Consider the following 19,038-nt stretch of genomic DNA (forward strand, 5'->3'; position numbering starts at 1 on the left):
TCCCTCACTGCCCTCGACCTCGCTTCCCTCTTCTCTCTCTCTCCCTCTGTCTCCCTCTCTCTCTCATTTGGTGTCCTCTTCTCCCTCTCTGTCCCTCACTGCCCTTACTGTCCTTTCTCTCTCTTCCTCGCTGCCCTTTTCTCTCTCTATCCCTCTCTCTTGCTGCCAGTTTGTCTGTCTTGTCTGTCTCTCTCTCTGTGTCTCTCTCTCTTTCTCTTTCTTTCTTTCTCTCTCTCTCTCTCTCTCTGCCCTCCCCTCTCTCTCTCTCACACACACACACGCAAACACACATATATACACTCTCTCTCTCTCTTTCTGAAGCTGCCCCCTACTCTCACCCTCGCTGCCCTCTCCCATCTCCCTCGCTGCCCTCCTCTCTCCCTCATTGCCCTCTTCTCTCTCACTCCCTCGCTGCTCTCTTCTTTCTCTGTCTCCCTTGCTGCCGTCTTCTCTTTCTCCCTCACTGCCCTCTTCTCTCTCTCCCTCGCTGCCAGCTTCTCTCCCTCCACCTCTCTGCCCTTTTCTCTCTCTCTCCCTCGCTGCCTTCTTCTTTCTCTCTTGCTGCCCTCTTCTCTCTCTTTCCCTTGCTACCCTCTTCATCGCTGTCTCTCCCCCCCCACTTTCGCTGCCCTCTTCTCTCTCTGTCCTTCGCTGCCCTTTTCTCTCTCTCTCTCTGTCCCTCAATGCCCTTTCTCTCTCTCTCCCTCGCTGCCCACATGTCTCTCCCTCTCTCTCGCTGCCAGTTTGTCTGTCTCTGTCTCTCTCTCTCTCTCTAGCAGTCCTCTCTTCTCAACCTCGCTGTCATCCCATCTCTCTTGCTGCCTTCCCATCTCCCTCGCTGCCGTCTCCCATCTCCCTCGCTGCCCTCCTCTATCCCTCTCCCTCACTGACTTCCTCGCTTCCCTCTTCTCTCTCTGTCTCCCTCTCTCTCTCTCTCCCTCTCTCTCCCTCGCTGCCCTCTTCTCCTTCTCCCTTGCTGCCCTCTTTTCTCTCCTCTCTCCCTGGCTGCCCTTCTCTCTCTCTCTCTCTCTCTCGCTCTCATCGCTACCCTCTTTTCTCTCTCTCTCAGACTCTGTAGCTGCAATCTACCCTCACCCTTGCTGCCCTCTTCCATCTCCCTCGCAACTCTCCTTTCTCTGTCTCCCTTGCTGCCCTCCTCTCTCCCTCCCTTGCTGCCCTCCTCTCTCTCCCTTGCTGCCGTCTTCTCTCTGTCTCCCTCCCTTGCTGCCCTCTTCTCTCTCTCCCTCGCTGCCCTGTTCTCTGTCTCTCCATCGCTGCACTCTTTTCTCTCTCTCTCTCCCTCGCTGCCCTTCTCTGTCTCTTTCTCTATCTCTCTCTCCCTGCCCTATTCTCTCTCTTTCCCTGGCGACCCTCTTCTTCTCTCTCTCTCTCTCCCCCTTTCGCTGCCCCCTTCTCTCTGTCGCCCTCACTGCCCGCTTCTCTCTCTCTATCCCTCGCTGCCCTCTTGTCTCTCCCTCTCTCTCGCTGTCCGTTTGTCTGTCTCTCTCTCTCTCTCTCTCAAGCAGTCCTATATTCTCTCCTTCACTGCCATCCCATCTCTCCTGCTGCCCTCCTCCCTCCCTCTCCCTCGCTGACCATCTCTCTTCCTCTCATTGTTGCCCTCTGTCTCTCTTCCTCGCTGCCCTCTTTCTCTCTCTCTCTCCCTCTCCTCCCCTTGCTGCCCTCTTCTCTCTCTCACGCGCTGCCCTCTCCTCTCTCTCTCTCCCTTGCTGCCCTCTTCTCTGTCTCTCTCTCCCTCGCTGCCCCCTTATCTCTCCCTCGCTGCCCCCTTATCTCTCCCTCGCTGCCCTCTTCTCTCTCTCTCTCATTCCTTCGCTGCCTTCTTCTCTCACCCTCGCTGCCCTCTTGTCTCTCTCTCTCTCGCTGCCCTCTCGTCTCTCTCTAGCTGCCCTCTTATCTCCCTCTTGCTGCCTTTCCTTCGCTTTCTCTCTCTGCCTGCCCCCTTGCGCTCGCTCGCTCTCTCTTTCCTTTGCTCCCCTCTTCTTCTCTCTCTCTCTCTCTCTCTCTCTCTCTCTCTCTGTCTCTCCCCCCCTCCCTTTCGCTGCCCTCTCTCTCTGTCCCTCGCTGTCCTTTTCTCTCTCTATCCCTCGCTGCCCTCTTGTCTCTCTCGCTGCTCGTCTGTCTGTCTGTATTTCTGTAGCAGTCCTCTATTCTCTCCCTCACCGCCCTCCCATCTCCCTCGCTGCCCTCATCTCTCTCTCTCCCTTGCAGCCCTCTTTTCTCTCTCTCCCTCTCTTGCTGGCCACTTTTTTTTCATCCCTCTCTTGCTGCCCTCGTGTCTCTCTGTCTCTGTCTCTCTATCGCTGCTCTCTTCTCTGTCTCTCTCTGTCTGTCTGTCTGTCTGTCTGTCTCTCTCTCTCTCTCTCCTCCACTCCTTCTCTCGCTGCCCTTTTCTCTGTCTCTGTGTCGCTCTCTCTCTCTCTCTCTCACCCCCACCTCTCTCTCACTGCACTCTCTCTCTGGCTTTCTCTCTTGCTGTGCTTTCCCCTCTCCCTCGCTGCCCTCTTTTCTCTCTCCTCTCTCTCTCCCTCGCTGCCCACTTCACTCACTCTCTCCCCCTTGCTGCCCTCTTGTCTCTCTCCAACTCCCTCGTTGCCCTCTTCTCTCTCTATCTCCCTCCCTCACTGCCCCCTTCTCTCTCCCTCCCTCTCCCTCGCTGTCCCCTTCTCTCTCCCTCCCTCTCCCTCGCTGCCCTCTTGTCTCTCCCTCTCTCTTGCTTCCCTTTTGTCTCTCCCTCTCTCTTGCTTCCCTCTTGTCTCTCCCTCTCTCGCTGCCCTCTTGTCTCTGCTCTCTCTCTCTCCCTCGCTGCCCACTTCACTCACTCTCTCCCCCTTGCTGCCCTTCTCTCTCTCTCTCTCTCTCTCCCTCGCTGCCCTCTTGTCTCTCTCCAACTCCCTCGTTGCCCTCCTCTCTCTATATCCCTCTCCCTCACTGCCCCCTTCTCTCTCCCTCTCTCTCCCTCGCTGCCCTCTTGTCTCTCCCTCTCCCTCTCTCTCGCTGCCCTCTTGTCTCTCTCTGTCTCTCTCTTTTTGTCTCCCGCTGCCCTCTGTCTTGCTGTCCTCTTCTCTCTGTCTCTTGCTGCCCTCTTGTCTCTGTCTTGCTGCCTTTCCTTCTCTCTCATTGCTCTCTCCTCTCTCGCTACCCTCTCCCTCTCCCTGTCCCTCTCTTGCTGCCCTCTTCTCTCTCTCTCTGTCTTTGTGTCTCTCTCTCTCTTCCTCTCTCGCTGCCCTCTTGTCTCTGTCTTGCTGCCTTTCCTTCTCTCTCGCTGCCCTCTTCTTTCTCTCTGCTTGCCCCCTTGCGTTCGCTCTCTCTCACTCTCCCCACCTCGCTGCCCTCTTCTCTCTCTATCCCTCCTTCGCTGCCCTCTTGTCTCTGTCTGTATCTCTGCCCTCTTCTCGCTCTTTCTCTCTCTTCCTTGCTGCCCTCTTGTCTCTCTCTCTCTCTCTCTCTGCCCATCTTTCTCGCTGCCCTCTTCTCTTGATGCCTGTCCTTCTCTCTCGCTGCCCTCTCCTGTCTCGATGCCCTCTCCTCTCTCGCTGCTGCTGCCGTCTTCTCTCTCTGCTTGCCCTCTCGTGCACGCTCTCTCTGTCTGTCTCTCTCCCTCACCGTCTGTCTCTCTCTCTCTGTCTGTCTCTCCCTCACTCTCTCTGTCTCTCTCTGTCCTCTCCCTTCTCCTTCTCTCTCGCTGCCGTTCCCTCTCTCGCTGTCCTCTTTTCTTTCCCTCGCTCTCCCCGCCCTCTTCTCACTCACTGTCCTCTTCCTCTCTCCCTCTCACCCTCTCTCTCACGCTGCCCTCTTTTCTCTCTTCATCTTTGTCGCTGCCCTCTTTTTTTTTTCCGTCTCTTACTGACCTCACCGCTCTCCCTTGCTGCACTCTTCTGTCTCTTTTTCTCTCACTGCCCTCTTTTCTCTCCCTCTCTCTCACTGACCTCTTTTATCTCCCTCTCTCACTGCCCTTTTTTCTCTCTTGCTGCCCTTTGTCCCGCTGTCCTTCTCTCTCTCTCTCTCTCTCTCACTGCCCCTCTCTCTCTGTTGCTGCCCTTTCGTCTCCCTCTCTCTTGCTGCCCTCTGTCTCGCTGTCCTCTCTCTCTCTCTCTGTCTCTCTCTCTTGCTGCCCTCTTTCATCTCCCTCTCCCTCACTGCCTTCTCGCTGTCCTTTCCCCTCTCTCTCGCTGCCCTCTTCTCTCTCTTGCTCTCGCTGCTCTCTTAGCTCTCCCTCTCTCTGTCTCGCTGCTGTCTTGTCTCTCCCGCTCTCGCTGCCTGCTTCTCCATTTGTCTCTCTCCATTTGTCTCTCTCCATTTGTCTCTCTCCCTCTCTCTCCATTTGTCTCTCTCCATTTGTCTCTCTCCATCTCTCTCCATTTGTCTCTCTCCATTTGTCTCTCTCCATTTGTCTCTCTCCATTTGTCTCTCTCCATTTGTCTCTCTCCATTTGTCTCTCTCCATTTGTCTCTCTCCATTTGTCTCTCTCCCTCTCTCTCCATTTGTCTCTCTCCATTTGTCTCTCTCCATCTCTCTCCATTTGTCTCTCTCCATTTGTCTCTCTCCATTTGTCTCTCTCCATTTGTCTCTCTCCATTTGTCTCTCTCCATCTCTCTCCATTTGTCTCTCTCCATTTGTCTCTCTCCCTCTCTCTCCATTTGTCTCTCTCCATTTGTCTCTCTCCATCTCTCTCCATTTGTCTCTCTCCATTTGTCTCTCTCCATTTGTCTCTCTCCATTTGTCTCTCTCCATCTCTCTCCATTTGTCTCTCTCCATTTGTCTCTCTCCCTCTCTCTCCATTTGTCTCTCTCCATTTGTCTCTCTCCATCTCTCTCCATTTGTCTCTCTCCATTTGTCTCTCTCCATTTGTCTCTCTCCCTCTCTCTCCATTTGTCTCTCTCCATTTGTCTCTCTCCCTCTCTCTCCATTTGTCTCTCTCCATTTGTCTCTCTCCCTCTCTCTCCATTTGTCTCTCTCCATTTGTCTCTCTCCCTCTCTCTCCATTTGTCTCTCTCCCTCTCTCTCCATTTGTCTCTCTCCATTTGTCTCTCTCCCTCTCTCTCCATTTGTCTCTCTCCATTTGTCTCTCTCCCTCTCTCTCCATTTGTCTCTCTCCATTTGTCTCTCTCCCTCTCTCTCCATTTGTCTCTCTCCATTTGTCTCTCTCCCTCTCTCTCCATTTGTCTCTCTCCATTTGTCTCTCTCCCTCTCTCTCCATTTGTCTCTCTCCATTTGTCTCTCTCCCTCTCTCTCCATCCTTCTCTCTATGCTGATGCCTTTGCAAGACCTCTTTGCTGATAACCTCCAGATTGTTTCCTGTGTCACTTGCTCGCGAGAGTAGGAACAGGACCATATGGCAGATGACTGTGTAACTAAAGAAGTGGTGCAAGGGGCAGCGAATCAGATCTTTCAATCATTGGGAACTTTTCTGGGGCAGAAGTGACCTGCTCAAGTGGGAGGGGTTGCACCTGAACTGGCGGGGGACCAATATCTTGTCGGCCTGGTATGCTCGTGCTACAAGGGAGGGTTGAAACTAAATGAGCAAGGGGGTGATAACCTCAACAGCAGGGATGTAAGTGCAAGGCTGGAAAGAGATACAATAATTAGAAATAGCAGGTTGAACAGACAGGTCCTGTCTGGAACAGGACAGGGAGCATGGAAATGCCTGTTGGCTTCAGTTGCTTTTATTTCAGTGCAAGAGGGCTGACAGGTGAGGCCGATGAACTCTGGGTGTGGATCATTACGTGGAACTGGGATATTATAGATATTGCAGAAACATGGTGAAGGAATGGACGGCACTGGCAGCTAAATGTGCCAGGGTACAGGTGCTTTAGGATGGATAGGCCTGATGGAAGGAGGGAAGGGGAGCTCCATTTTTCTTTAAGGCGAGCATCACAGCAGTAGGCGAAATAGCTGGAGGATCATTCAGTGAGGATTGTTGGTTGAGCTCAGAAGGAAGGGGATGGTGACCTTGTTGGGGGTTGTACTATAGGTCCCCAAGAGTCAATGAGAATTAGAGGAACAAATATGCAGGGAGATTGGGGAAACACGCAGTCTAATAGCGTTGTCCTATAAGGGGATTTTAATTTTTCCAACATCGGCTGGGATTTCCAGAGCATTATGGGCTGAGATGGAGTGAAATTTGTGCAAGGGAGATCATGCCTCACAAATTTGTTGGATTTCTTTGATGAAGTGACCATAAAGGTTGACGAGTGCAGGGCTAGACCAGGTCACGGAATCCAGGAAGAGCTAGCAAATTGGATAAACAATTGGCTTGATTTTAGGTAGCAAAGCGTAAAAGTGGAAGGATGCTTCTCGGATGAGAGGGCTGTGACTAGTGAAGTGCCTTAGGGGATAGTACTGGGTACATTACTGTTTGTTATCTGTATCTGTGATTTTGATGGGAATGTACCATGCATAATTAAGAAGTTTACAGATGGCACTGGTTTCGTGAACAATGAGAAAGTTTAATAGAAATTGCAGCAGGACCTTGATCAGCTGAGGAAGTGAGCCAAGAAATGGCAAACAAAGTTTAATAGGTTTGTGGTCTTGCACATTTGATGAGCTCAGTTTCCGATCCACGCTCCTTTAGCAGGATGTGGAGCTGGTCTGGAGGATCTTTGTTCAAGAAATCAGGATGGTAATCATATGCATGAGCCGTACATGATCAGGCGAAGAAATCGCGGTATTGATACTCATCTTGGTTTTTGTAGGATTTAAATTGCAAGGGGAACGCGGTGTCACCATGAGATTTGGGAACTCAATCCCCATTGCTCGTGTCACTCTACATCCCACAGGAGCCCCGCAGTCAGCCGAGACCACTAAAGGCAGAAGAAACGTCCAAAATGTTCGAACTTTCTTCTTTTGACAGACGCCTCACTGCCGGTTCATGGCTGAAGTTTACCATATCGAAAGCCTTACCCAAGACACCAATAGCAGCAAGGAATGGATAGTAAACGTGCCGGACCAGTAGAAGAAGATATCGTATTCGCAAATAGACTGTCATCCAATGCTGATTTCTCATGTTATAGGCGATTTGCGAAGGGAATCTTCTATTCATATTTGTGAAATTCCAGTCTGCAGTCATAAACTGTGTATGTGCAGGCCTCTCAGCGTGATCTCAGAAATAGTGTTTAAAGAGGAGGACATTATTACTGTAATTCAAACATATTTTTCCAATTCGTGCAAAGCCTGATAAGCCACAATATGTCAAGTGCTCGTCCAGACACTGTTTTAAAATGTTGAGAGTAACTGCATCCACCACCGTCTCATTACACATCTCTGGGTGAAAAGAACAAATCGTATCTCCCTGAAACCACTTGCTCCTTCACCTTAAACTGATGCTGTCCGGTTTGAGACAGATCTGCCATGATTTGTCAATGATGAACCTGTCACGTATCATTCAGAAAGTAGCAGCGGGGATTGATGAGTCTCATTGTTGAAGGAAGAGTAGTAAAAGAATGTGGCCAGAACAGCGCAGCAAAATGGAGTGCTTTAGAGAGAAGGGACAATATCACCAATGATGACCTGGACATTTTCCAGTGCGGCTGATGAGATCCTTTCACTGGGCAGGTTTTTGCCAACTGGTCTGGAGCGTGGGCCCAGAGTGAACATTCGGAGAGAAACAACAAGATGCACCAAATGACTTCAGGGGCGGTAACCCCACCTCAGGAAATTCAAAAATATTCGCCACTCATACTTATTTGAAAGAGGCAATAACATGGAAATTAAACATACTTTGAATTCATGTGCAGGCACATTATGTGGTAAACCGTGTTGGCGAGATACAGTGGCAGATTTTCACTCCACCTGTCCTCAGTAGAAGGTATGCAGGAGAGATAAGAAAATTGATGAAGGTAAATGTTGCAGTGCTTGTGGGAATGAGAGGGAGAGAGAGAGAATGCCCCACACCGAGAAGAGATTGTGACCATGTGTTAGCAGATCATTGTGGTAACTGAGACACATTGAACCATTGGTTCACTTTGGGATGGTACAGTGCAAGCTGTAAATACCCAGGAGAGGTTCAAGATGAACAAAGTGAGAACGCATCTCACCCACAAAAACTGGATCTAATGTCTAGGAGATTGAGTGCACACACAGCCATGGGATGTTCTTAATGTAGATTTTGTTCTGTCACAATCACAGGAGATGCTAGACAGGAGCAAACCGTAAGGCAATTGGCTCCCTGGAGCCTGCTCCATTATTCAAAATGATCATGACTGATGCTGTTGTCTTTGGAATTTCACTTTGGCCCATCCACCTCCAATAACTTTCCATTTCTCTGTCAAAAGAATCTGTTTATCTCCACCTTCAGAAATCCACCATGTGCAACCTCCACCGCCTTCTGAGTGCCCAGAGTTCCACAGTCACAGACAAGATTCCTCAGAGAGAGAAAGAGAGAATTTTCATTTCCAACCTGAAAGGTCACCCCCACCCTACCCCATTCTTCCCCCCCCCCCCCCACTGTAAATCCGTTCCCCTCTCATTCCAGAATGACCCATACCAGGAAACATCTCTAACCAAGTCTGCTTTGACCAGGCAGTTCAGTATCTTACACTCATCAATCAGGTCACATCCTTCCCTCCACTCCCCCTCACTTCTCAAAACTCCCGTGGGATCAAGCCCAATCAGCCCAACCTTATCTCGTCTTTCCAGGGAATCAACTCATAAAACCTCCGTATTCACCGGTTCCAACAAATTTGCAACCATCTTTTAATAAGGAGCCCAGAACCGCACACCATACTCCAGATGAGGAAACTCCCGTACCCTGTACAATCCCATTTAAGTTCATTCTGTTTTGTCATAAAGGGTGACACCACATTTGCCTCCTTCATTATGTATTGTGGACAAGAACTACTTGGGACATGTGCACCTAAAGACGTAAATCACTCTACTCCTCAGAATTTTAGAGGCACATAATCATAGAGATCTACAGCACAGAAACAGACCCTTTGGTCAAATCCGTCCAGACTGAACAGATATCAAAGAACAAAGAGAATTACAGCACAGGAACAAGCCCTTCATCCCTCCAAGCCTGTGCTGACTCAGATCCTCTATCTTAACCTGCTGCCTAGTTTCAAAGGATCTACATTTCCCTGCTGCCAGTCCATTCATATATCTGTCTAGATACATCTTCAATGACGCTATCGTGCCCATCACTACTACCTCCACTGGCGACGCATTCCAGGCACCATCACCTTCTGCAGAAAGAAATTTCCACGTTTATCTCCCATAGACATCCCTGTTATCTTGAATTCGTGATCCATAATAATTGAGACCCCATGCGCAGAAAGAGCTTCTTGCTGTTAAGCCTGTCTCTACCTCTCCTGATTTTGTAGATATCAATCAGGTCCCTCTTCAACCTCCTTTCTAATGAAAATACCAACAACCTACTCAAAATCTCTTCATAGCTAGAACTCTCCAAACCAGGCAATGTCCTGGCCAACCTCTTCTGCACCATCTCTAAAGCGTCCACATCGTTATGATAATGTGGCCACCAGAACCGTACGCATGATCCAATTGTGGCTGAACCAAACTCCAAGATAACTAGAACATGACCTGTCAAACCTTGTACTCAATACCCCATCCGATGAAGGAAAGTGTGCCGTATGCCTTCTTGGTCACTCTATTGATACATGTTGTGATCATCACAGAACAATGGACCTGAACATGCAGATCTCTCTGGAATCAACTTTCCCCAGGGCTTTTCCATTTATGTTCCAAAATGCATCACTTCGTATATGCCCAGATTGAACTGCATCTGCCATTTCTCTGTCCAACTCTCCAATCTATCTATATTTTGATGCAGTGTCTGACAGTCCCCTTCACCATCTACGACTCCAAAAATCTTGGTGGCATCTACAAACTTGTTAATCAGACCATCTACACCTTCATCCAGATCATTTACCTAAATAGCAAACCACAATTGTCCCAACACAGAAGGAGATCCTTACAGCCCTGCATCCCAAATAGCACCTCCTTGGGGACATACAGCTTCATTCTGAATCCAGTGTAACAATATTAGACCTGGAACACTGCACACGGTTCCTGTCTTCACAAACACTTGTTATTATGCACTTCACATAATCTGCACAGCTGTGACCTCAGCGTATTCTGGTGAGAAAATGGCGGTAGTAATTTGCATTGTTCTGGCTTTTTGTACTGTTAGAAATGGGGAAAAATGTTTTGGCAGATATAGAAAAAGCATGCAGAAAAGGGGTACAGCAAGAGAACTATTAACTCTGCAGGTATTTAGGGAAGAGTATCTACTTTTAAGTGTAAAATTGTGGTTAATCAAATACTACCTTTGGTGTGTAATTATTATAGCAAATAAGTTCTTTTTCAATCTTATGTTTTTAGCAAAAAGCTGAGTTAACCGAAATGCTTGGGCTATACAAAATGATAAAAGTTAATGAAATGTCCAAGGGTGGAATGTACCAGCAGAATTGATACAAAACGTTAAACCAGTTCTTGATGTACTGTCGACAAAATAATGTGTGTCAGCAATTACAGAGAGGAAGGTTGCCAACCTGGGGAAGGGGGCAATGGGCGTGGAGCATAGATGGGCAGAGGCAAAATACTAAGAGAGATTAGGTAATGCAGGAGTCGGGAGAGGTGACCTCACGCGGCTCAAAAGTATAACTGTGTAGTAGTTTGAATAATCATCACGTCAATTGCTTTCTGCAATTGGGGTCCTTTCTTGCAAGATCATCGAATAAGTTGCCTTGTTTCCTGATTTGTTGAATCTTTTTCTTAATGCTTTAACTGTCAAGTACCGTTTAAGAGCTAACAGTGCTCACATAAGACTCCAGGCCCACAAAATGGATAAAAATCTCGAAGATCCAGAAATGGAAAGTCAAGGGAATTCCATCACTATATAATTTGTACTCTTGGCTAATTTTATATTATTGTGAACAATGGTAATGGTCTATTCTCGATGGAATCAAATGAATTTGGTTGGTGGTGTATCATTTTGGATACCTGGCCTTGTACATGAAATGGGATTCATGCTGCAGCTCTTGGGTTGCTGCACTGACAATATTATGTATGCTCTGACACAGACTATGCTCCGACATCAGTTCAACACATGCTGAAATACCCTTCAATTTTACCATAAAATATGTTCAGTGAGGACATGAACTGAAAAATGCAGAATAAGAATGGACTGAGTTTCACCTGACCAATGAACAAGTAAATCTATAGTGTAAATCAGAATTTTCTAAGAGGGAATTCAAGCATCCCCCTTAGACTCTCAATTACCTTTCCATGCATCAATATCAAAGGGCGGCACGGTGGCACAGTGGTGAGCACTGCTGCCTCACAGCGCCAGAGACCCGGGTTCAATTCCCGCCTCAGGCGACTGACTGTGTGGAGTTTGCATGTTCTCCCCGTGTCTGCGTGGGTTTCCTCCAGGTGCTCCGGTTTCCTCCCACACTCCAAAGATGTGCAGGTCAGGTGAATTGGCCCCTAGTGTTAGGTAAGGGGTAGATATAAATGTCGGGGTATGGGTGGGTTACGCTTCGGCGAGGCGGTGTGGACTTGTTGGGCCGAAGGGCCTGTTTCCACACTAACTAATCTAATCTAATCTAAAGCGGTCTTCAGTCCCGGTCGGACGGTAGCTCCTCCAGAGCTGTATTTCCACGTAAGAAAGACAGACTAAAGTCTACCCCGATGTGGCTTTCATAGGGCGCGGTTTCCCTAATCATTACAGCTCGGATCGGAAGATCAATGATGCCCAGGTTCCCCAGGGAAGTACAACATTTTACTTTAATTCGTGCTACAGCAACGAACGACATGATTTTTAGGCACATCAAACAAATCTGAACATCCAATCCAATGTATGGACACCTCTATATTCTCATGATGCCTGTCAAGTATTTCTAACATCTGTGTTTGGGGTCTTTCAATGCTTCTGACAGTTTTATTCCTTCCAAGACTTTTGCCAACTTCACAGCATTAATTACATTTAATGTGAATAATTGCTTTTCGTGAATAACTAGAATAGATTAGATTAGATACCCTAGATTGTGGAAACAGACCATTCAGCCCACCAGTCCAACCGACCCTCCAAAGAGTAACCCCCACAGACCCATTTCCGTCTGATTAATGCACCCTACATTTTGGGCAATTTAGCATTGCCAATCCACCTGACTGACACAATTTAGATTGTGGCAGGAACCGGAGCACCCATAGTAAACCCACGAAGACTAGGGAGAATGTGCAAACTGCACAGCAATAGGATGTTGGTTTGCTCGCTGAGCTGCAAGTTTCATTTCTAAATGTTTCATCACCCTACTAAACCACATCTTCAGTGGGCCTCACGTGAAGCCCTGCTGCTGATTCCTGCTTCCTATTTATATGTTTGGGTATCTTTGCGTTGGTGATGTCATTTCCTGTGGTGAAGGAAATTCCTGGTGTTTTTCTCAGGGTGTGGTAGATGGAGTCCGACTCAATGTGTTTGTTTTTACAGTTCTGGTTGGAATGCCATGCTTCTAGGGATTCTCGTGCGTGTTTCTGTTTGGCTTGTCCTAGAATGGATGTGTTGACCCAGTCGAAGTGGTGGCCTTCCTTATCTGTATGTAAGGATACTAGTGAGAGAGGATCATGTCGTTTTGTGGCTAGTTGATGTTCATGTGTCGTGTTGGCTAGCTTTCTACCTGTTTGTCCAGTGTAGTGTTTGTTACAGTCCTTGTCAGTATTTTGTAAATGACATTAGTTTTGCTTGTTATCTGTATAGGTTCTTTAAAGTTCATTAGCTGCTGTTTTAGTGTGTCGGTGGGTTTGTGGGCCACCATGATGCCAAGACGTCTGAGTAGTCTGGCAGTCATTTCCAAGATGTCTGTCATAGAGAGGAGAGTGGTGAGGGTCTCTGAATGTGTTTTGTCTGCTTATTTGGGTTTGTTGCTGGGAAATCGGCAGACTGTATGCATTGGGAGCCAATACTTTTTGAATACACTGTAGCAGAAAACATTGAGCAGAAAAAAGGAATGAAATACCCTCAATGCACAAGGAAGGAAAGCACTGGAAAGATTGAAAGAAGGTAAAATAAAATTGTTATCCTACCTGCCGAAAAAGGACGCTTGACAGTCATTCTATATCGAAGATACTACATTGAAAAAGCGATTGCAGTACTTACAGATACCAACAAGTGGCGATAGACCCGACCCCACAACTAGTAAACAGAATCACAGCCTTACTAAACAAACCTCAGAGGTCTGGAGAAATAAATAAGACCAACTTCCAAAAAAATGAAACAGTCGGATCCAACCCACCACGGTTCTATGGATTACACAAAATTCACAAACTAAGATTCCCCCCTCAGATCCATAGTCTCCTACCTGGAAACACCAACTTACAGATTGGCCAAGGAGCTTCACCAAAGACTAAAACACTGAGTAGAAGTGTCACGCCACTCCATCCACAACACCCAACAGTTCCTCAAGACAATCAAAGACGCTAAGATAGAAGAGGATGAAATAATAGTCTCTTTGATGTAACAGCCCGGTTTACATCAATCAATATTAACCAGGCCAAGGAAACACTGACTACACTATTAGAAGACTCAAAGCCACATACACCAACTACCACTAACTTCATCAGCAAGGACAGTATCGTCAAGCTAGTGGACCTATGCATTACCACACACTTCACCTTCAAAAACAAAACCTATAGAAAAACCAAGGGAACACCCATGGGATCTCCGATATCAGGGTTCGTAGTAGGGGCTGTAATGCAGAGACTTAAACAAACAGGTCTGCCAACCATCCAACCAAACCTACATGAATGACATTTTTGCCATCACTAAACAATAAAAATTGGAGGACGCCTGTAAGACCATCACTAATATCCTTGCTGTCATAAAAGTCAATAAAGACGTGGAAAACAGCAACAAACTACCATTCATAGATGCCACAACAGTGCGAACAGTTGATGGGGAACTTCAAATCTGCGTCTATTGGAATTCAACACATACGGATCAATCATTGAACTGCAGAAGCAATCATTCCAACATTCACAAATGAAGCTGCATCAGAACATTATTTCAACGAGCCCCTACTCACTGCAACACAGAGGAACTACGCAGTTCAGAGGAAAATCACCGATACAGTGTATTCAAAAAGAATGTGTACCCAATGAATACTGTCCGGCAATTTCTCAGCAACAAACCCAAGCAAGCAGCCAAACCACGTCCAGAAACGCTAGTCACTCTCCCCTTCATCAAAGACATCTCGCGAAGGACTGCCACGCTACTCAGACATCTTGGCGTCATGGTGGCCCACAAACCCACCAACACACTAAAACACCAGTTCATGAACTTGAAAACCCCAATACAGACAACAAGCAAAACTAATATCATTTACAAAATACCATGCAAGGACCGTAACAAACACTACATTGGACAAACAGACAGAAACTAACCACCAGGACAGATGAATATTAAATGGCCACAAAACGACATGACCCTCTCTCACTAGTATCCTTACATACCGGTAAGGAAGGCCACCACTTCGACTGGGTGAACACATCCATCCTCGGACAAACCAAGCAGACACATGCGCGTGAATCCCTAGAAGCATGGCATTCTAACTGGAACTATCAACAAACACATTGAGTTAGACCCCATCTACCACATCTGAGAAAAAGAACAGGAAATAGCATCAACATAGGAAATGACATCACCACAGGAAATGGCATCACCAACATATAAAAACACAAACATATAATTAGAAAGCAGAAATCAGCAGCAATGCTTTGCACGGTGGCTCACTGAAGATGTTACCTAGTAGGGTGACGGAATGTCTGGAAATGAACCTTCCTGCTCAGCAAGCAAACCTACATCCAGAAACTCAAACTGAGCTACAAATCTCCTCAAAACCCGCTATGCACACAGACAGTTGAAACATAAAACATAGAACATAGAACTTTTCAGCGCAGAACCAGCCCATCGGCCCTCTGTGTTGCGCCGTCCTGTCAACTTAACTGTTCATCCCTGACACTATCCCATCATCATTTGAGGACTGCTTAAATGCCCCAAATGTGACTGAGCTAACTACATTTACAGACAGGGCATTTCACACCCATACCACTCTGAGTAAAGAACCTGCGTCTGACACCTGTCTTAAATCTATAACCCCTCAATTTGCAGCTATGCCCCCTTCTACAAGCCATCATCGTCATTCTCGGCAAAAAATCTCTTAGTGTCTCATCTTCTGATCATCTTGTATGTCTCTATTAAATCCACTCTTGGCCTCCTTCTCTCCAATGAGAACTGAAACAATTCCTCAGCCTTTTCCCTTAAAAGCTTTCCTCCAGACCTGGCAACATCCTGATTAATCTCCTCTGCACCTATTCCAATGCTTCCACATCCTTCCTGTAAAGGTGTGACCAGAACTGTACACAATATCCCAAGTGAGTTCGGAGTTGCGTTTTGTACGGTTGCAGCATGACATCACAGCCCTGGAACTCAATCCCTCTCCCAATAAAACCGAATGCACAGAATGCCTTCTTAACAGCACTATCAGCATGGTTGGCAACTTTCAGGGATCTATGTACATGGACAGGGATCTATGTACAGGGATTTATGTACATGGACACCAAGATCACTCTGCACATCCACATTACAAAGTTTCTTTTCATTGGACAAGTATTCTGCCTTCCTGTTATTTTTCCCAAAGTTGCCACCTCTCAGCCCAATTCTGCAGCTTAGCCACATCCCCCTGCAACCTGCAAAATTTTTCCAAACTGTCCACCACTCCACCGACTTTAGTATCACCTGCAAACTTACTAACCACCCACCTGTGCCTGCATTCAAGTCATTTATAAAAATGACAGAGAGCAGTGTTCCCAAAACAGATCTTTGTCGCACACCTCCAGTTGCCGGACTCGAAGCTGAATATTTTCTATCAACCATCACTTGTTGCCTTCTTATAGAAAGCCAGTTTCGAATCCAAGCAGCTAAATCACCTTCACTCCCATGCCTCCACATTTTCTCCAAAGGAAAACCATGTGGTACCTTGCAAATGCTTCCCTGAAATTCATGTACACCACGACAACTGCCCAAAGCCATCCACATGTTGACGATCTCCAATCACATTGTTGCTTGATAGATGATTATAAATCCTATCCCTTAGAATCCTTTCCAAATCTTTTCTTGCAACACACTGAACGCTCAAAGTCTTATAATAACCTGGATCATCGCTAATGACCTTTTTGAACAAGAGCACAGCATTTGCAATCATCCAGGCCTCTGGTACTAAATCTGTAGACAATGTCGACTCAACGATCAAGGTCAAAGTCTCTGCCATCTCCTCCCTAGTTTCTCAGAGAATCCGCGGATGAACCCCATCTGGCCCTGTCAACTTATCTATTTTCACACCTTCTAGAATTGGTAACGCCTCCTCCTTACTGACTTCAATCCTTTCTAGTCAAATAGCCTGTATCTCAGTCATCTCCTCTACAATATTCTCCTTTTCCTGATTGAAAACAGATGATAAATATTCGTTTCACACCTCTGGGATCTCTACAGGGTCCACACACTACTTCCCACTTCTGTTTTTGTCTGGCCCTATTCCTACCCTAGTCATCCTTTTATTACTCAAATATCTGTGGAAAGCTTTAGGGTTCTCCTTTATTTTAGAACATAGAACATGGAACATAGATCAAAGAACATTACAGCGCCCTTCGGCCCTCGATATTGCGCCGACCCATGAACTATTTTCAGCTCGTCACCCTACACCATCCAACCATCATCTGTGTATTCAAAGATTGTTTAAAACTCCCTAATGTGGCTGAGTTGACTACATTAGCATGTAGGGCATTCCACACAATTACCACTCTCTGAGTAAAGAACTTGCATCTGACCACTGTCTGAAATCGATCACCCCTCAATTTGTACTTATGCCCCCTCATCATCCGAGGAAAAAGACTTTCACTGTCTATCCTATCTAGTCCTCTGATCATCTTGTACGTCTCTAGCAAATCTCCTCTTGACCTTCTTCTTTGCAATGAGAACAGACCCACGTCTCTCAGCCTTTCCTCGTAAGACCTTTCCTCCAGACCAGGAAACATTTTCGTAAATTTCCTCTGCACCTTTTTCAATGTTTCCTCATCATTCCTGAAGTATGGCAACCAGAACTGTACACAATATTCCAAGTGTGCCCGCACTAGAGATTTGATTATGTGATGATGTGCAGCATAATATTGCGGCCCCAGAACTCAATCCCTCCACCAAATGTAACCTAACACACCGTATGGCTTCTTAACAGCACCATCAACCTGGATGGCAATTTTCAGGGATCTATGTGCATAGACTTCAAGATCCTTCGGCGTATCCACGCTCCCAAGAATCATTCTATTGACCCAGTACTCTGTCTTCCTGTTATTCTTGTCAAGGTACATCACTGCACATTTAGCTGCATTAAACTCCATTTGCCACCTCTCTGGCCGATCCTGTCGTTTATCTAAATCCGCCTGCAATCAATAACATTCTTCCAAACTGTCCACTATTACACCGATTTTAGTGTCATCTGCAAATTTACTGATTCATCCGCCTATGCCTACGTTTGAGTCATTTATAAAAATAACAAACAGTAGTGGTCCCAAAACAGATCATTGTGCCACACCACTAGTAACCCGACTCCGGGTTGAATATTTCCCATCCAATATCCATCGCTGTTTTCTTTCAGACAGCTAGTTTATAATCCAAACTGCTAAATTATCGTCACTCACATGCCTCTCCATTTCCTCCAATAGCCTACAATGTGGAAATTTATCAAAGGCTTCACTGAAGCCCACGTATACCACGTGAATTGCCCTACCCTCATCGACATGCTTGGTGACCTTCTCAAAAAACTCAATGAGGTTTGTGAGACACGACCTGCCCTTGATAAAACCATTTGACTATCTGACATCAAAGTGTTGCTTGCTAGATGATTATGAATCTCCTCTCTTATAATCCTTTGCAACATCTTTCCTACAACAGAAGTAAGGCTCACTGGTCTATAATTACCTCGGTCATCTCTACTGCCCTTCTTGAACAAGGGCACAACATCTGGTACGAAACCTGTGGTCAATGATGACTGAAATATCAAAGCCAAAGGCTCTGCTGCCTCGTCCCTAGTTTCCCAGAATATCCTCAGATAGATCCCATCCGGCCTAGGGGACTTGTCTACCTTCACTCCTTCTAGAATTGATGCACCTGTCGTAATTGGCCTCGATCCTTTCTTGTCTAATATCTCATATCACATTATTCTCCTTCACAATATTCTCCTTTTGCTGAGTGAAAACTGATGAGAAATGATCGCTTAGCACCTCTCAGATCTCCACAGGATCCACCTTCAACTTCCCACTTCTGTCTTTGACTGGCCCTATTTCTACCCTAGTCATCATTTTATTACTCACACTTCTATAGAAAGCTTTCGGGTTCTCCTTTATGCTACTTGCTAATGACTGCTCGTGTAATCTCTTTCAACTTCTTAACTCTCTCTTTAAATCCTTCCTAACTGATCTGTGACTCGCCATCTGAACCATCTTGCCTCATCAGCACATAAGCCTCCTTCTTGTTCTTAACAAGAGATATAATTTCTGAAGTAAACCACGGTACTCTTACCTTATCACTTCCTCCCTGCCTGACAGGAACATCCCTATCAAGGACACACAATATCCTCAAACCAGCTCCATAATTCCATTGTCTGCAACCCCGCATTTTGCTAACCCGTTCTTACTGATAAAGACTGTTCATGTCCCCTCCTTGTTTTCTGAGCTCTGTCTTTAAATTCTTCCTGACGAATCTTTAACTCTCCGCCGCCTCATCTGAACCATCTCGTTTCAAGTCCACATAAGCCTCCCTCTTCCACTGAACAAGCTATACAATTTGTTCTGCAAACCACGGTTCCCTTCTTTGATCACTCCTCCCCGCCTGACAGGGACACACCTAACAAGGACAGACAATATCTGTTCCTTAAACAAGCTCCACAATTCGAATGTCCACATACCCTGCATTTTGCTAACCCAGTCTATGCTTCCGAACTCTTGACT

The sequence above is a fragment of the Chiloscyllium punctatum genome, chromosome 51, assembly GCF_047496795.1.
Source record: "Chiloscyllium punctatum isolate Juve2018m chromosome 51, sChiPun1.3, whole genome shotgun sequence".
NCBI lineage: Eukaryota > Metazoa > Chordata > Chondrichthyes > Orectolobiformes > Hemiscylliidae > Chiloscyllium > Chiloscyllium punctatum.